At 30.3% G+C, this 18121-nt stretch overlaps 1 non-coding gene across 1 annotated transcript; it reads right to left on the reverse strand.

Annotated features, from left to right (window-relative positions):
- Positions 1-5561: 5561 nt before the first annotated feature.
- Positions 5562-5653, reverse strand: TRNAI-UAU (transfer RNA isoleucine (anticodon UAU)). Its single transcript is given in 2 exon segments — positions 5562-5597; positions 5616-5653. It is a non-coding gene; the product is annotated as a tRNA-Ile (tRNA).
- Positions 5654-18121: the final 12468 nt, after the last annotated feature.

Below are 18121 nucleotides of genomic sequence, written 5' to 3' on the forward strand. Positions count from 1 at the left end.
ATATAAAACTGTCAGTTTATTACAATAGAATTGCAGTTATTGTAAAAACATCTGATTATGTTACTAACTATTCAAAAACACGAAAAATCGGGAACATATTTATAATTAACTATTCCAAACGTGATTTATTTGTAAAAAATTTTTTTTAATCAAAAGTTATTTCTATCACTAGATTAATAAAAAGTCATTTCTATCACTAGAAAAGTTAACATTTTTCAGAAGTTAACTTTTTTTTTTTTTACTTCTACAAAAAAGAACAGTGAGAAGAAAAGATAAACAAAGGATAAAAAATTCTTTAAAAAAAGAAAGTTTTTCATATTTTTCTTTTCATTCTATCGCGTTAATGAAGTTCTTATTTCGCAGAAATGGAATAAAGGAGGACGGGGAAGAAGGAATAAAAAAGAAAAACGAAAGAAAAACGGCAACTACGGTCAGCCAAAATATGTTTTGTGTAAATAACACCGTTTTTCTATGCTGCCAGAATTTCTAAGAAGTTTTTTTTTCCATCTTTTTCTTCTTTTTTTTTCGGTTATAATATACATTTTTTCTTTCCTTTTGTATAATATTTTCACTTTTCCCGCTGACGCGAGCAGGGGGAAAAAAGAGCTTAAAAAATGAACGAAATTCATTTTAACGTTTCATTTGGTAGGAAAAAGTATAATTACTTTTAGAATATTTCTTTCTTTTTTGTGTGTTTGTTTATGATAGCCAAAAGGAGAGTAAAAAAAGGCTCGTAGATATGCTTTCATTATTATTTTCAGACTGTTGTTTTAACCGAATTAGTAAATAGAATACTCTTCGTAAAATTAATGGATTCCTTGACGCATCAAACAAGGCACAAAACAACAAATAAATAATAATAAATAGTACTGAAAGTGAAAAGAATGGAGTTTTTATGCCTGAGATAGAATATTATTTGCGAAGAACAAAGGATAAACCTTTCAACAGATTTTGATGGAATTATAATTTTAAAAAAAAGAAAAAGAAAAAAAAGGTAAATATTGTTTGAACAATTTTCATTCGCAGACATTCTTTTTATTCGGCCAAAATACATGTAATATGCGTCTGCAGTAGTTATTATCATGTGTTTCGCTACGTATTTTATATTCCGCTTTTGTTTATCATAGTATTAAAGAAATTCATCTCAATTTATAAATGTTTATCTATACAACACGTTAAAAATGTCAATAAAATTTTTAGACAGTTGCTTTATCCATTTTCTTAATATAATACTCTCCATCAATTTATAGGCTCTTTGACTCATCAATATAAAGCACAAAATTTTAAAAAGAAAAAAAACTGTTAAAAGAATTTTTTTTTATTACCCGAAACAACAAAGTAAGAAAAAAAGGCATTTTCTATTTTTTATTTTTATTTTATTGAAGCTTAGTTGCTTATTCTACGTTTGCCTGAAACTCATTTTTTCTTTCTTTTAAATTTTAAAGCAGTAATAGAGTGGCACAAAGTCCAAATGAGGACATGCTGCTTCAAACAATACGGTGCAATGGAGGTGAAGAAGAATTTGTGACAAAGCGTTCCTCCCGTGGTATGGTGTCCTCTTAACGCTGTTTTTCGAAACTCCGTCTCCAAGAAAAATTAAAAAGCCATAGATTAAGTTCCTTACACATGAAGCAAAGCGATGATTTTAAACTATATACATATAATCTTGCCGTGAAGAATAGCTTTAGAACAGACAATTAACTTAAATATTTTAAAAGTTATTAAACTTGGTTAAAAATCACCAATTTGGCGACATTTTTTCATCTAGATAAAAATTATCAAAATCATTGCTTATTCTCGGCTTCTGCAAATTATGAGACCGGATTGGAGTAAGTTTTGAAATATTTTATTTCGCATCCATCGTTGAAGAGCCGACCCAAATTTTGGGGTTACGACTACTAATGTTCAACTCCGTAGCCTTGTAATTTTGAACCCAATCCAGAACACAAGGAAACGTATGGATCAGTACCCCCAGAGGTATTGATTTGTTATGGAAACATGGAGGACTTTTCGATTCGACAGATTTAACGTGCATCAGTCACCATTTTATTATGCAGGGAGTCTTCGGCTGGCGGGGATCGAACCCACGAGCTTTTGGGCATGGGATCAGCTCCAAACCAACCGGGCGATCCCGGCCTAAGTTTTGAAATATTGTAAAAAAAGATAATAAAGGCCTTTCATTTTCATAAAACTGTGGCTTTTCTCCGTATTGACGTTTTGAGCTATTTTCAAAATAAGCATAGACAGCTATGGCATTGCTAAACTTGACCTATCAGTCATCATGAATAACAGTCGCAAATTCAGAGCAGCTATAAAAATATCATATTATTAGTAAGAAATCATTTCATGGCTCCATGTCGAGGAACTGATCATTTCCCTGCTTATTCCGATTATAATCGGACCCATGATTGCTACTAATTTACCTTTTTTTTTTTTTTTTTTTTTTTCCTTTTCGATAAAAAAATTTTTTCCTTTTAAAAAGCAAGGAATATTATGCTAAAATATATGATGATTATTATTTTATATAAGAACTTTTTTTTATTAAGGAAAATCGTAATGAATTCCTACTTTTGAAATATATACGTATATCTAAATGTATTAAATAACAATTTTCGTGTTTTTACATTTCGTGTTATTTCTCGAAGGCTCTATTTTCCCATGAAAATAGCACCTTTTTGCTCAAAATACGCAATTTTTATAACTGCTGTGAGTCTTCAACAGTTATTATTGTCATTTAGGTGGTCAAATTTAACCAATCTTTCAACCGCACCGTTTATATTAATCTTGAAGATGGGACAGAACTTTTATAAGAAAAGTGACAGTTTTGTGAAAACGGAAAGAAATTTGCGATCCAATTCTTAAAATTTTTTTAAAAAAATACTAATTCTCCAACTCAGCATTGTTTGCACTCATAAAAATTTGCATAAAATGAGTATTATTCATTGATTTTTAGAATTTTCACCTAGGTGGAAGAAATCTCGCCAAATTGGCGATACAAAAAAAAAAAATAATAATAACTGTTAAAACTTTTAAGCTATTTATCGGTTCTTAAGCTCAAATAATTCTTTACGAATGAAATGGCTTACAAACTTTAAAATTTTATTTTTGTTTGAAGTCTAAAACACTTTATTTCCCTGGACGGAAGTGGTTTGAAAAGCACTGTTTATCACTAGTGAGCACAAAGGAAGAAGAAAAGAAAAAAGAATCATTCACAATTACAAAATTTGTTGTTGAATAATTGAATCGGTATTATTTCTATGTCGTTCGTAATATTTCTATGAAAAAAATCATTTTTTAATTAATTTTTCAATCATTTTGTTTAATAATAATCAAGAAAAAATTTATTTGCAGGCTTCGAAGAGTTTTTGGTCTGAATTTGACGGTTTTACATCCTTTTAAACTACATAATTTTAAATTACGATATTTAAATTTTAACTGAAATCGACTAGGCAATTGCTGAGCAACAATACTGTAAAAAATTCATATTTTTAAACTTTTATTTCGTGAGAGCTATTTTACTGATGCCATCAAAAGATTTTGGATTTCGTCACTTTAATCACATATTTTTAAAGTGAGTAAAAGTTTAAATGCTTTAAAGTTCAAAATTTTTTCATTCATAAATAAATTGCATAATACAAAATAATAAATATCATAAAAGCATTTTTCTTATCTCCCTTATAAACTATTGAGTTCATATTTTTCTATACTGCTATTAATTTTTTAAAGTTATCAATTTATCAAAATCCGTAAAAAATAAATAAATGTAGAATTTTTTTTTCTGATTTTTGTTAGTAAAAATATCATTTGCGCTAGTTATTTAAGGTGCAGCTTCAGTAAAATTGCAACTTATATTTCACAATCCGTTCATAAGATCAAAAAATGTTATAGAGTATTTTTTTTTAATTTTGTAGAAGCGATATTTAAAAAAAATTCTCTCAGGGATTAATCCGTGTTAAAACAAACGAGTTAATTTTAAATATAAAAACTAAGCAGCTTTTATGCCATTTCAACAACTTAATTTTATGTGTCAAAATCTATCATTTTAAACGAATTAGAAGAATAAAAGAAATAATTTTGATAACAATCAATCGAATTCAATAAAAATTATTTACTAATTATGGAAGTTTGACTCAAGTCGAAATATATAAAACTTCTTATTAATTATTATTTTATTACTAATTTATAAGACATTGTTGGAAACGACAAAAATGAAAAAAGAATGGAAAGAAAGTATGTTATATCGTAGAAAAGTAATAAATTTTAACACTTGTGGCGCCATCTATCAAGAAAATTACAAAATATAACATTTTAGCTCCATTGTAAACAGTTTCCTAAATGTATTATTATAATTATTTTTTTTGATGCAATTTAACATATTTTATGTGAAATACTTATTTTTTAAAAACAACTCAAAGGGCTAGAAATACAAATTTCAAATTTTTAATTTTATAATTCTTTCAATAAAAATTATTACTTATAAGAAGCTTTATTGTTAATAAATAAATTAATAAGAAAACAGTGTTTAATAACACAATTCCTTATAAACACAAACACGCTGTAATTTATGGCAAATATTTTAAAAAAAAATATTTTTTTCTACTTAGCTCAAACTAATAGATTGAAAAAAAATGAAGAAAAAATATTCTTTGACCTTTTTGTTTTAAATTATTAGGGTACACTGTGTACTTATTATCGTTTGTATGTTAAAATAAATATTCTAAAAACACATTGCACCGTCCCTGCCCATTTATCTTCGAAAATTTACATTTTAATAATTTATTAACTCATATTTACTGCCATATAAATTTCTCGCTAAAATTTATTAACATTTTTAAGACATTGGTGAAATGAAGTCATATTTGAAACAATATCATTTCTTCGTAAAATAAATAAATTAATAAAAGCGTGTAAGTATTGATAAATGAAAACAATACAATACAGAAAATGTGAAATTATTTCTTATATATTTATATTTTTTGCATTGTAATATAAACATTTCTCTGCTCTTTGAAATTTATTATCAAACATTTTGTTAATTTTGTTTGTCAAGGGCAGCTTTTTTTAGAATTTAAATTTTAAAAAAAATTAAAACAATGTCAGCTGATTTTAAAAAATTAAAATTTTTCAAGTCATTGAATTTTTAAAATTGGGAGGATAAATTTGTAAACCTTATTAAAGCAAAACGCTAGCAATAAAAAAATGCCGTTAAATAAATCATGCAAGTAGTAAACAATAACGGGTGTAGGCAAATCACAGGTCAGGACAAAAATTAAATGCTTTTAAAAACTTATTAATTTTTATGAAATAAATATATTTATTAACGTTAAAATACTTATGTTATTATGAAAAGTGAAGAGAAGAAAAAAAATATGAGAAAACATGAATTTTAAATAATATTAAGTGTGAATAAAAAGTATTAAACTATTTTAAATACTATTATTAATGTTAAGATGAGATAAACATAAAGAAAAAAAATTGGTTATATAAAGAAAAGTAATGTCATCTTTAATTATGTTTCACGAACCTATTTTTTTCACAGTTAAAAAAAAAAGTTTACAGCCTTCCCCAGGTGAGGATCGAACTCACAACCTCGGCATTACTCGCAGGCACTGCATTATAAGTACCGCGCGCTAACCAGTTGCGCCACTGGGGACAGAAGAAGAGAGAAAAAAGAATTTTAAAAATCACATTCCATTTGTTCCCTTAATTTCTTCTTTTTCTTCTTTTTTTTTTCTGTCATCGAAATCAATATGAATTCCTATTAAGTTTTGTTTCAATATTTTTTATTTCAACAGAATATTATTTTAAAACAATACTATAGTTGATTTCAGTAAACAATTCTATTTATTAGATTAGATTTTTATTCACACTTGTTTTTACCTTTACATGAATAAGAAAAGTGTAAATTTTAAGCATAAATTTAAAAAAAAGAAGAAAAAAAACACTTTTTCTAAACTAATCGTTCTATTTTTTTATAAGAGAAATACAAGTAATCATAATAAAGGAATCATTTTTTTTTTTTTTATCTAACAAATATTTTCTTTTTCTAAAGAAATCAACATTTGAATTTATTTACTTATCATTATTTCAATGATGTCCTGCAAAACTTACCTAAAAACTCATACAATTTTTTTTTAAACTAATAATTTTATATAATTTCAAAATGGGAAAAAAAAGGTGACAAATCCTTCGAACTTTTCATAAAAGGAATAAATAACTAATAAGGCAGAAAATGCGCCTAAGGAATTATTGAAATTAAATTTTTTAATTTAACAAATTTAAATTGAATTGAAAATAATTTCTATTGAATTAAAATAAATTCCTTCTTTGAAAGTATACTGAAATTCACGTATTTTAAACCGAAAACGACATCGAAAAATCGTACAATGTCAATATCTTCATAAAATGCACACAATTTTGTTTATAATTTACTTTTTATAACAAATTTCTTATGGTATTATAAATATATAGAATTTTTTTCATTTCATTGGTGATATGATACTTAAAAATCAAAATGAATTCCCCATGCTTTTCTATTCTTAAAAAGAAATTTCGACAAATAAAAAATATTATGAAATTTTTCATCTTTCTTATATCTACATTAAGCAATTTCAATCGTAATTTTTTTAATTTAAAAATATTTTCATCATTCATTATTTTTTATCTCTTAACAAATACCTTTTTTTAATAAAGTACATTACTTATAATCTGATTATTCTTTGTCTTTGTAATAAGTATCTAGCAATCATCTCGAATGAAGGGGGGGGGGGAGGCATTTGTTCAGGGCTCTGTATCCATAAAGGGATCTCTAGAGGGGTGTATGCCAGAGTGATTAAGTTTTTTTCTTGCTTTTTTATTATTATTTTTAACTTAATTAATCATCCACATCTATCAGTAAAAGTTTTGAAAATAATTAGGAATAGTTGAATAAAACGATAAAGAAACGATTAGGAATAAAACGATAAAGGGACCCAAAGAAATCACATGCAACTTGTTTGTAAAAATGCGACAGATAAAAGAATTTCGGTACTTATATAGCAGTGGTTTTCAACTGGCGGCCCGGGGGCCGCATCCGGCCCGTGAAGCCTTTTTTTGTGGCCAGCGAAAATTTTGCGGAAAATTTTCGTAAAAAATTCATATGGGTTTAAAATACTTTTCTCGTTAATAAAAACCCAATTTCTTCGTTTCTGTGAAATTTATCACACCAACGGTGCAAAAAAAAATTATTTCTCAGGCTTTGCATCTAAGAAAATATTTATTCAAATTCAAAAATAATCGTGTATGTTTTTTTTTAATTTAATTTTTTTGTATTTTATGAATATAATTTAGCATGTCTGTATCAGAAATTTTCTCGAAGAAATTCTCCGATGTAACTTTTTGAAACCACTCATTTTGGACGAAAATATTTACACACAAAAATGTAAATTTTATATTTAAAATGTAAATATCTATTCTCTGGTGGTTGCAGCAGACAAACCTCAATCTCGTCATTGAACATTTTGTGTGCTACGTAGGTCGTAAGTCGTAAGTCGTTAATTGTTTAATACATGCGTGCACATTAAAGTTATTGCAGCCCGAATTTTTTAATATGCAGTTAAATATTTCTAAAAATCTACTTCTTACTTTAATTTGCAATTCAATACTTTTGTTTTGTACAACTTGGTAAAAATCTGCCATTAATATTTAATGTTCCTTCAAACATAAAAGAGTCCTACATAAAATTAAGATAAAGTTGCGGCCCGTCATTTGATTTGTGTTTTTAATTGTGGCCCCCGGCCTCATGTAAGTTGGAAACCCCTGTTATATAAGGACCATGAAACCAAGTTCGTCTGCACATAAGAACAACCCCAGATGTTGGTTTACGTAGGGCATTGGCAATACTAGGTGTATCAAAAACGGCAATATCGTGGTCATTAATGATAACAAAATATATGGAATAGGATAATCATTAATCGATAATAATCATCGAGCACTATAATATCGTGATGATTATCATAATACTATGTCGGAAAGATGATAACGTGACTAGTAAATATTATACGTAATGATAATTATTGAATACGATATTAATTCGAGTACTGACAGATTTTATTTGAGTAAGTTGCTGGGTTGAGTATTGACCAATATAAAAATAATATAAATTCGTTAAATTTAAAAAATATCGTGAAATATTGTTAACTATCGATATTTTTAACAAAATATCGTGATATTAAAATTAGTATTTATCTGTTGTAAGGACCAATGCTCATGTTGGCGACTAATCGGGAAAACAGTCACTAACTCATGGTCCCTATGAATCATAAGTACTGAAAATTAATTTTAGTTAATGAAGCATTAAAAATACATCATTTGATTCAAATAACGTTATTCGCCATTGATTAAGTCGTATTATACGAATTAGTGATCCAAATCACTTGATTTGATTGAAGAACAGAATCACTTGATTCGAATTAGTGATCTAAATCATTTCATTAGAGCAACTAATTTGAACAGTGATTTGAACTCCTAGATTCGAATCAGTGATCTGAATCACGTGACTCGAATCACGTAATCAGAATAAATAATTATGTATTCTATATAAAATTTAAAAAATCGTGTCTAAAAACAAGATGAAATAAAGTTTTTCTTTAGATTTGCTGCTAGCACAATATGCAATGTCTTCTTAAATTCGAACCAAATTGTGACCGGAAAAGTCTAAAAATCTGGCATTTCATCTGGCAACTCATTGATTCGTTTCGATTATCACGTAGCATGACAATTCTAACTGGATGCTAAATGACAAACTGGTGAAGTATAAAAATACATCCCTGACTTATTTCGAAAATTAAAATGTAGATCAAGTATTCTATAGAATTCCGAATGACAAACTAGAATGCATCTCAGATGATTGAATGCATCTCGAATGCACCCGAATGATTGAATGCATCTCAGATTTATTTCGAATATCATACTGTGGGCCAAGTAGTCCATAGTCTGCCAAATTACAAAATGTAAAAATATAGAATACAACTTCGAGTCATTGAGAATATCATATTGTACGCCAAGTATTCCATTAAATACCAAATGACAAGACTGGCAGACAAATAAGATCACAGTTTTTTTTTCTTTTTCTTTCTAATATCATGTAGTTCGAAAGACTTTTTGAAGAAGTCCAAATGACAAATAGAAAAAAGGAATTACATAGCTGATTTATTTCAACTACGCCAAGCATTCTACAGAAGGCTAAATGACAAATCAAGAAAGTATGAACTACATCTCCCTGTCATTTCGAATATCACGAGGTACAGCAAGCATTCTATGGAAGCCTTCGATGGAAGATCAAATAACAAGTGGGCAACATATGAATTGCAATTCCGATTCATTTCAAATACCAAGTAGTACGCAAAACATGGTGACTGGTAGATACGAATTCCGCATCCGGCTTGCACCGACCACAGTGCTGACGCAAAATATCCACAGTGGTAGATGGTTCATGGGTTAGAGTCCCTTTGCCGTCAGGCTAACAGCGGAAGGTTCTCATGGCCTTCCTCTCCATGCAACGCAAATGCGGGTTGGGTGCCTCAAAAAGTCCTCTGCAAAGGTAAATTTCGCCCAATTCCTCCAGGAACTCCCTTGTCTTCTAGATTGGGTTCAAAATTACAAGGCTACGGCGTTGAACATTGGTAGTCGTAAACCCATAAAATTGGGTCGGCTGTTCGACGACGGTTATAAAATATAAAATAAAACGACAAAAAATTGAAATATGAATTGCATATTTGCATTCATTTCGAATATCCCGAGGTACGCTATGCATTCTGTAGAAGATCAAATGACAAACAGGAAAAATATGAAATACATCTCCAATTGATTTCGAATATCACGTAATTACGCTATTCGTTCTATTTCCTACATAGTTGTTAGCATCATTTTTGCCAGACTTCCATCATTTTTTCAAAATAACATTTTTATTTGTAAAGAATGCACGATTCCAAAATAATAATCTTATCATGACTGTTTTTTTTTTCTTCTTCGTTTAAGAGAATTTTGTCAGTTTAAAGAATATACACATATGCAAAGAAGATGTTAATTCTCATATTTCATAGTTAGTCTAAAAACACTAGGCATTACATATAATGCCACAGATATTCCACAGAATGCCAACAATTCATTGATTGCCAGTAACATTATTTTTGACAGTCTTTTATAATTTTTCTCAAAATATAGCATTTGTATTTTTTAAGAATGAACGGGGTTTTTAGCAAAAGGTATGACCTGTCTTTTTTGCTTGGAAGAGCATTTGTCATTCTTTAGAACACCTAGACAAAGTATTTAAAAATTCTAATTTTTCATACTTATCAAAAAATGGCACGCATTCTATAAAATGCTGGCAGCATTATTTACGGCAATTTCGTTACTTACTTAACTACTACGTTACTACATCTATTTTTTTGAGAAATGAATGACTTAGATAATCACAATGGCCTTTACTTCATACACCAAGAGCATTTGTCGTTCTATAGAATGCCCAATCAAGTGTATAATAATTCTCATATTTCATACTTTCTCTAAAAGGCTACGCATTCTATTAAATGTGTGGGTATTCTAAAGGCATTACCGGTAGCCAAATGGTTTTATTGGAACAATGCTGAATTCATATACAAGCGAACAAAAGTGTTTAATTCAAACAATTCCAATCGTATTCCTGAATCTCCTCTTCAGAGTCTGATGTTCACTATAGTCTTTCATTTAGTTCGAAGGAATGTTTACACTCAAATACTATTGGTTTTCAGCTCTCATGTGAGTCGGTGTTCGATAAAAATACGTGGTAAGGAGATACGGATCCATAATAGTTTATTCTAGAATCGAATGATTCTTGCTCGTTTTAAAGTTATTCCTTGCCTTGGCTTAGAAATTATTGATTTCCTGATAATTGACATTTCGATTGCTGTGTTGGTCATGTTTGTAGAGCTATCTTAATTCAACAGGAAGGAGGGAAGGCTGCATCTAGAGAGTGATCTTTGAAAGCGTTTGCGAATTGAAAGAATGCAGTTCCTGTTTTGACTACGGCCAGTTGTTAAAGCTCTGCTAAATTGAGTCATTTATATACTTTGCAATTTGTTTAATAGAATTTCTAACATTTTAAAATGTTCAAAAACAGTTGATGCTTCGAGGAGGAGCGTGTTATATGAACATGTTGTCTGATCGGAACTAATTTTTTAAATTTTTTTTCCTGAAATCAATCAAGGCTAAATTTGGTTTGGTCATAATTGTTGGTGTAGCATCTTGGTCGATTCATCTGAATAGAAAAAAATTTATTTGCGTTACTTATGAAAAGTTGTGCAAGTTACAGACTTTTTCATTTAAAATATTTTGCCCAGCAGGATTAAAGCAGACAGCATTTTTATCACGTTTACCAAACATCCTGATTCTGTGGTTATCTTCATCTATTATTTAAAACAGTCGGATAAATCCTTCATAAAAATTCTTCAGAATTGTGTTTATCAATGTTCAGAATACATTTTCTTGGTTAGTATTCCACTCACGGACCGCTTCTTTTACTTTTATTTATTTATTTATGTATTTTTTACAGTAAAGGGGATTGCTTGGTATACATTAGCTCAGTATTTGCTACACATCTCCCTAATCTATGATTTTATTATTAATTAATAATCAAATAAGCCGGTTAGAATGAAATTAGTGTTTCATAAAAAATTTGATTTATTGTATAAATTTTATTATTTTAGATTGGTGGTCAAGTCAGGGATAAAATAAAATAAGAAAAAATAAAAAGACGAAGAAAAAACCTCACAATGTTACGTTTTCCGTAATTTACATTCACCAAACCAAAGAATATATATTCAATTACAAATCTTAAACCATTGAAACAAAGACGGGAAGGAACACAGTGGATTTACTTTCTCGAACTGCTTTTGTATGAATTAATTGTTGAACCTTTGGTACAAAGGCCATACTGTTTTGATTCGTTATAAATTTGTTTTTTGATTGGTAAAACTTGTAAAGGTTTGGAAATATTCAATAGTTGTAGTCGGCAGGCTTTGTTCACACAAAACACGATTCACAGTAGAACTGTGGTTTGTTAATTGTAACAACAGTTTGAATTTTACTAACTATTATGACTGAAAATAACGTAATTGTAATCTTAAAGTAAATAATAGATTGATTTCATGGTCGCTGCTTAAAGCCTTATTTCTATTTTCATTTTAGCAATTTGAGAATGAATGAAATGCAATTCATGGACAGGAATCTACCAAAATAGTATTCATAAAGACATAATAGAAAGATTTAAATTTCAAAATTGAGAGAAATATGCTCTTTTATAGATCGATTTTCTTAAACTATTAAAAAACCCATAGGAGGAACATCATTGGGAGCTGTCACCTTCAGATTTAGAATTCACTTCCCCCTCTAAAGATCTGGAAAGCAATAATATGGTCCCACGAACAGAAATCCATAAAATTGAGCTGATAATTTCAGGAAGAATGATAAGACCATAAAAGTAGAACGTCCGTTACTCCCTCCATCATTTTATTCAATCCAGCTCTGAGTTCTAAAAATCATAGCACTGATAAAAGAAATGGCAGATTTTAGATCAAAAAATGGTTCTTTTTTTTATATATATAAATATGGTTGACGTTGGATGAGCGACGCCGTAATCTGGATTCACTCCTGGCACCGATAGAATATTTCTTCGTCCTCCCCCACTCTTGCAGCTCTGTTCTTTTTGGGAATACAAAAGGCTAGATACGCATTGGGCCATGAGATTGAACTGTCTAAACTCATCAACCGCCTCATTCCATATTCACGTCGGTCCGACAGCTTTTCTGTAACCGCAACCGCACCCGGTAGGCCACGTGATTCTATCCTGGGACCCAATGCCTTTGCCATCTCATTCGAACAAAGAGATGACAGCAATCATTTCTCTTATGGCATTTCTTTTGCTTCCATTTGATGTATTTATATACCGCCTGTTCTCTTTCGAACTTTTTTGTTCTCCTTTCTGATCTAGTGAGTTGATATTTTTATCCATTTCTTCTGGAAGGAAAAAAAGCATATTTTTTGTTCTGTTCCATACCCGTTTTTGTGATTTTCTCTTGGAATCTAACTTCCGACAGGTTCCAATTTTCATTATTTATTACTATTATCAGAGGGAGTGATGTATCAGAAAGAAATACTATTCTTTTTCAACCAATAGTAGTACTATCTTTCAACATTTTAAAGAAACGAACTGGATAAATATCAAAATTTCAGCATGAAATTTCTTTAATAAAAGCTATCATAATATTTAACGACACTAATATCAATAAAATATTGTTTTAAATAATCATTGTTACCTTATTTTATTCAATAAAATGTAAAAATGTACTTTTATTTTGATGATATTGTAATAAAAGAATTTAGCAACATTAAAAAATTATTCAGACCACATTATATGAATTTAACGGAACAATTTGTGTATGTTTTGAGCTTTAAACATTCAATAAATTCTAAAAGAATAGTCAGAAATACTGGCAATCATTTAAAATGTTATCAGAAAAAACTTGTAACTTAAACTGCATCTATTCGATTCTGCTTAACATAGACAAGCTCATCAAAAAATCTATAGACTGTTTCGCCCGGATTATGTTAAACAGGGACTCTTCCATCAACATCTGGATAGTCTATCCCTAATTATACTAAATATAGACTACTTCTTCTTTCATAATCTAGACTGCTTCTCAGAGATGATAAAAAATATGGTAGTCTCTCTTCAATCAAATTCTGAACTGTTTATCTCCTGATTATGCCAAATATGGACTCACTTTCTGCCTGGCTTGACGGTGTTTAACATCGCCTCTTTTCATAGAGAATGGAGAATGAATAAATAAATAAAAAATCAAGATGTTTCCGTCCATAAGAACTTTTTCTTCAGTCAAAATTAAGACATTCTCTGCTCGACTAGGATGTTCCTGCACGTATAAGTTGTCTAAGAAATACAGAAAATAACCAATTTTAAATGGTCGCGATGAGTAGCTTCTAAAAAAATACTTTCAGAGAAAATCATTAAAGCGATTAGAAACCCAAATTATTTCCGTTTGAAGAAAAGTTCTAGAAATGATTTTCTTGTAATCAAAATGTAAAAGTAATCGAAATAAGAACTATCTTAGTCTGATGAAGCTAAGTACGAGATGCGTCATTCTTCAGATAACTAGTTATTTTAGAACTGGGAAGACAATTACGAACTTTATCTTCAATCATTTCTTGAATTTTCTTAAAATCAATCAGCAGGCAATTAAAATACTTTTTATAGCATTTTCAATAATTCTAAATAACGTCGTTATACATAAATGTAAATATGAATTGGGAGTTATATGAATCAGTACTTGTATTTAAAAATAAAGACAGTTGAATAGATAGTTTTCAAATTGACTCAAAGAACTTGACAATCAAATTGTTGTATCAATTGTTGTACATAGGTTTTTAACTGTTTTTAAAATGAAACGATACGGAATTTGAAAAACAAAAAATTGCCCATTTTTATTTTAAGAACATTATTTTCCTATGATTATTGGAAGTACTGCGGAGGATAAAGTGTTAACATGAAATATTGCAATATTACCTAGCTGTTAATATTTTGATATCTTGTATGCGAGAGACATTGTCCCCGCTATGTATCCCCATTGTATTTTGACTGCCCTCCTAAATTAAGTCTTACCTTTTCATAAATGATTCGTGAATCAATACAATCGCATTTTAGTACATTAAAAATTACTTTGGGTTACTGAATGGAAGCTATAATTCTATCAGTGATGCAATATATTATGCCCAACACATTTAATCGAATTTGAAACAATTGGAGAACGTGAGTTTTTCTTGTATAATCTTGTTTAAGATTAAATCAAATCACTTTTCGCAATCGTCTTCAAAAAAATATTTTCATACCGCTGTTAAGCGTGTATTTACTGCAGCATGAAATCGAACATCTGAGGATGGGCCGGAACATTCTGGAACGTGTCACAACTGCTAAAGTTACTTTCTAAACGAAGCGAATCGTAATTGAGAACTTAATGCTCTACCACCTTTCTTAGGCGATCAAGTACAAAAGACGAAGAAAAAAAAAATGAAGAAAAAGACAAACGACACCTTCAGAATTCTTCGATAATTACAGAACATTCTTTTAACCCCTGGCAAAGACAGAAGAAGAGGGTAGGGATGGTAGCTGGACAACGGTCAGACAATAATTCCAGAATCTTTTTATTCCAGATTTTTTTTTCTCTTTGTTTCTGTTCCGGCAACAGTATTCAATGAGGCATGATGAAAGTTTTCTTCTAGCATGCGAGTTGTAGTAACGATCTTCTTCCTTCCCCTTTGTTCCTTTTTTGTTCTTCCTCCACCCCCTAAAAAGAACTTTTTTTCCCTTCTCCTCGCTAATGAACTGGCAGCGGACGTTGGGCAATAATCTGGTCACGTATTGAGAAGCAATGTCTTTATTCGTATTGCCGTTGGAACCTCCATGGAACGTGGACAAATTGGAACGCCTACATTCAGCCCACGTTAGAGAGACCTACAGACATCACTCCCCCTTTTTTTAGTTTCCTTTTTCTTCTTTTTTTTTATTTATATATATTTTTAGCGATTAATGGCAGTTTGGAATGGATCCGAGATCTTCTCTCAATTCTTATGTTTGGCATAGCTATTGTTTCATTATTGAAAATGACTTCAAATAAATATTGGATTAAGAAATCACGAAATGTATGTGTTTGTAGATTATCAATCATTAGCAAATTAAACATAACATTTATAAGAAATATATTCTTCATATAACTTTTTCAAACTAATAGTGCTAATCTTGTGCGACTTGTGTTTTTCGCTTAGGAAAATAACACTTGGTAGAGTTTACAGTAACACCCGCTTTTGGTCAGAAGAAAAAATTTGTTCTCTTTCCAACTCTGTTTATCGGTTAGAAAATAATATATGGGTAAAATCTTAATTGCCTCTCTTTGTGGATCAAAAAATAGCATGAAATAGCTGTTGCCAGAATCTCACTATTAATGATAGAATTTTTCGAAACAAAAACCTTTTATTAGACAGATGATAGCACTTGTGCTGTTATTTTTCAACTCTTTCTATTGATCAAAAAGCAATGCTTGAAGAGGGTCTTAATTCACTTTTTTTTTTCTTGATCAGAAAATAATAATGAAGTAGCTGTTGCCCAAGTCCTTACTGTTCACCAGAGAATTTCTTTAAACAAAAATGTTTGGTAAATCATTTAATCGGGCAAATTCTTCTTCTATTTTGCTTTAGTGGGTGTGTCAGTAAAATTACAGCTTTAAAGGTCACCCTTGAAAGCTTTACAGATCACCAATATATTTTAGTTAACCGCAGCCGATTGAAATCAAACTTTGGAGTGATTTGGTCCTCAGCTCTTAACCAACCAAAATAAAAATTTGAAGTAGTTACTGTCTCTAAGCCTTCCAGTAACCACCTGATTTAAAAATTTTAAGTGATTCTGTAGTCCGCAGAACTCCATCAACTAAGTAAACTTAAAATTTTAAGTGATTAAGAATTTTTAACTTTCCAAAATTTGTAATGATTTGTCTGATCTCTCTAACTACTGAACGAAAATCGAACTCAAACTTTTAAATGATTAGAAGTCATCAGCCTTCCAACCAGCAACTGAAATTGAAACACGCAGTAGTTAGAGGTTTACCCCTCTCTAAATACCAATTGAATTCAAAATTTAAAATAATTGAAGATCTTCAACTCCTGCGACAGCCAATCAAACTCAAAACATGAAATAATTAGAGGACTGAGCCACTTGACAACTAATTAAACTCAAAATGTAAAATGCTGCGAGACCTTCAATCCTTCAGCATCTTAAATTTTTAGGCAACCAACAGGATGCAGTAGGGAATATATAAAAGTTGTCATTAGCTCAGAAAAGAAGAGAAATGTACCAAAGTGAGCATTCTGAGTGATGCTTTCTGGAGAGTTCTTATTAATAGCAGAGCTCATCAATGATATATTGATATATATGAATGACATATCTCTCAGCAGTAACTATGAGGCTAATAATTGGTATTCGTGATATTTAGAATTTTAGATTATATTTACTCATTTGAAATATCTTCTCAGCAGAGATTGGAGATTTTGTTAATGGCACTTCGACTTCTAGGTGTTTATTTCAGGAAATATGTGATATGTGTGTATGTGTACATATAAAGATTTTTTCTCTCGCACCCAAGACACAAGTGTAAATTCAAACATGAAACGCCGTTCAATCATGATTTATAAATAGTGAATTTGAATCCCTTTCATGTTAAATTAGTCGCAAGAGAGGGCCGGGATAGCCTGGTTGGTAGGGCGTTGGGCCCATGTCCGAGAGTTCGTGGGTTCGAACACCGCCGGCCGAAGACTCCTCGTGTTGTAAAGTGACTGATGCACGTTAAATCTGTCGAGTCGCAAAAGTCCTCCATGTTCCCATAACAAATCAATACCTCTGGGGGTACTGGATTGGAGATCGATCGTTCTCTGATTCAGATCAAAATTACGATCTGTGGATGAAAGAATGGATGTATGAATGGGTCCGCCCTATAAACGGGTGGGACGCATGGTGTGGCAGAAGTCGAACTCTTGGCCATAGATGGCGCCACTGGAAAACAAGAACAATCGCACCCCCTCTGCCTAAACAGGCATACGTCAACAACAACAGAGGTTTCATGGTTTCTCTCCCTTGATTCAGACAAATGTGGATTGGTTTTAAATCAAAAATATGGTGTTCCGCGGTCCCTTAGGTTCCCGTAGCAGGGTCGTGAATTGTAATTTTTTTTTAACCGGTAAAATTTTTTGAGACCTGTAATACATTTATATCAAACCCATAATCCATCATATATTTTACATTAAGGTTATTTTTATCAAATTACTTGTGTAAAATTGAAATTTGCAGTAACAATTTATTAAATAAATTTCTAAAGAAAAATATGAATTTACAAATGATCGCATTAGTATTTCGAATCAAACTTTGAAATTTAAAATAAAATAAACAAATTCAAGAATAAAAATCTTTTTTCTCTGATAACCAGTCTCACAGTTTATAACAGTTATTTTTCAAAGCCCATAACTGAGCTTATTTTATTCAACTTCA

Source organism: Parasteatoda tepidariorum, chromosome 8, assembly GCF_982258835.1.
Source record: "Parasteatoda tepidariorum strain Cologne lab strain chromosome 8, Ptep-v5.0, whole genome shotgun sequence".
Classification (NCBI taxonomy): Eukaryota; Metazoa; Arthropoda; class Arachnida; order Araneae; family Theridiidae; genus Parasteatoda; species Parasteatoda tepidariorum.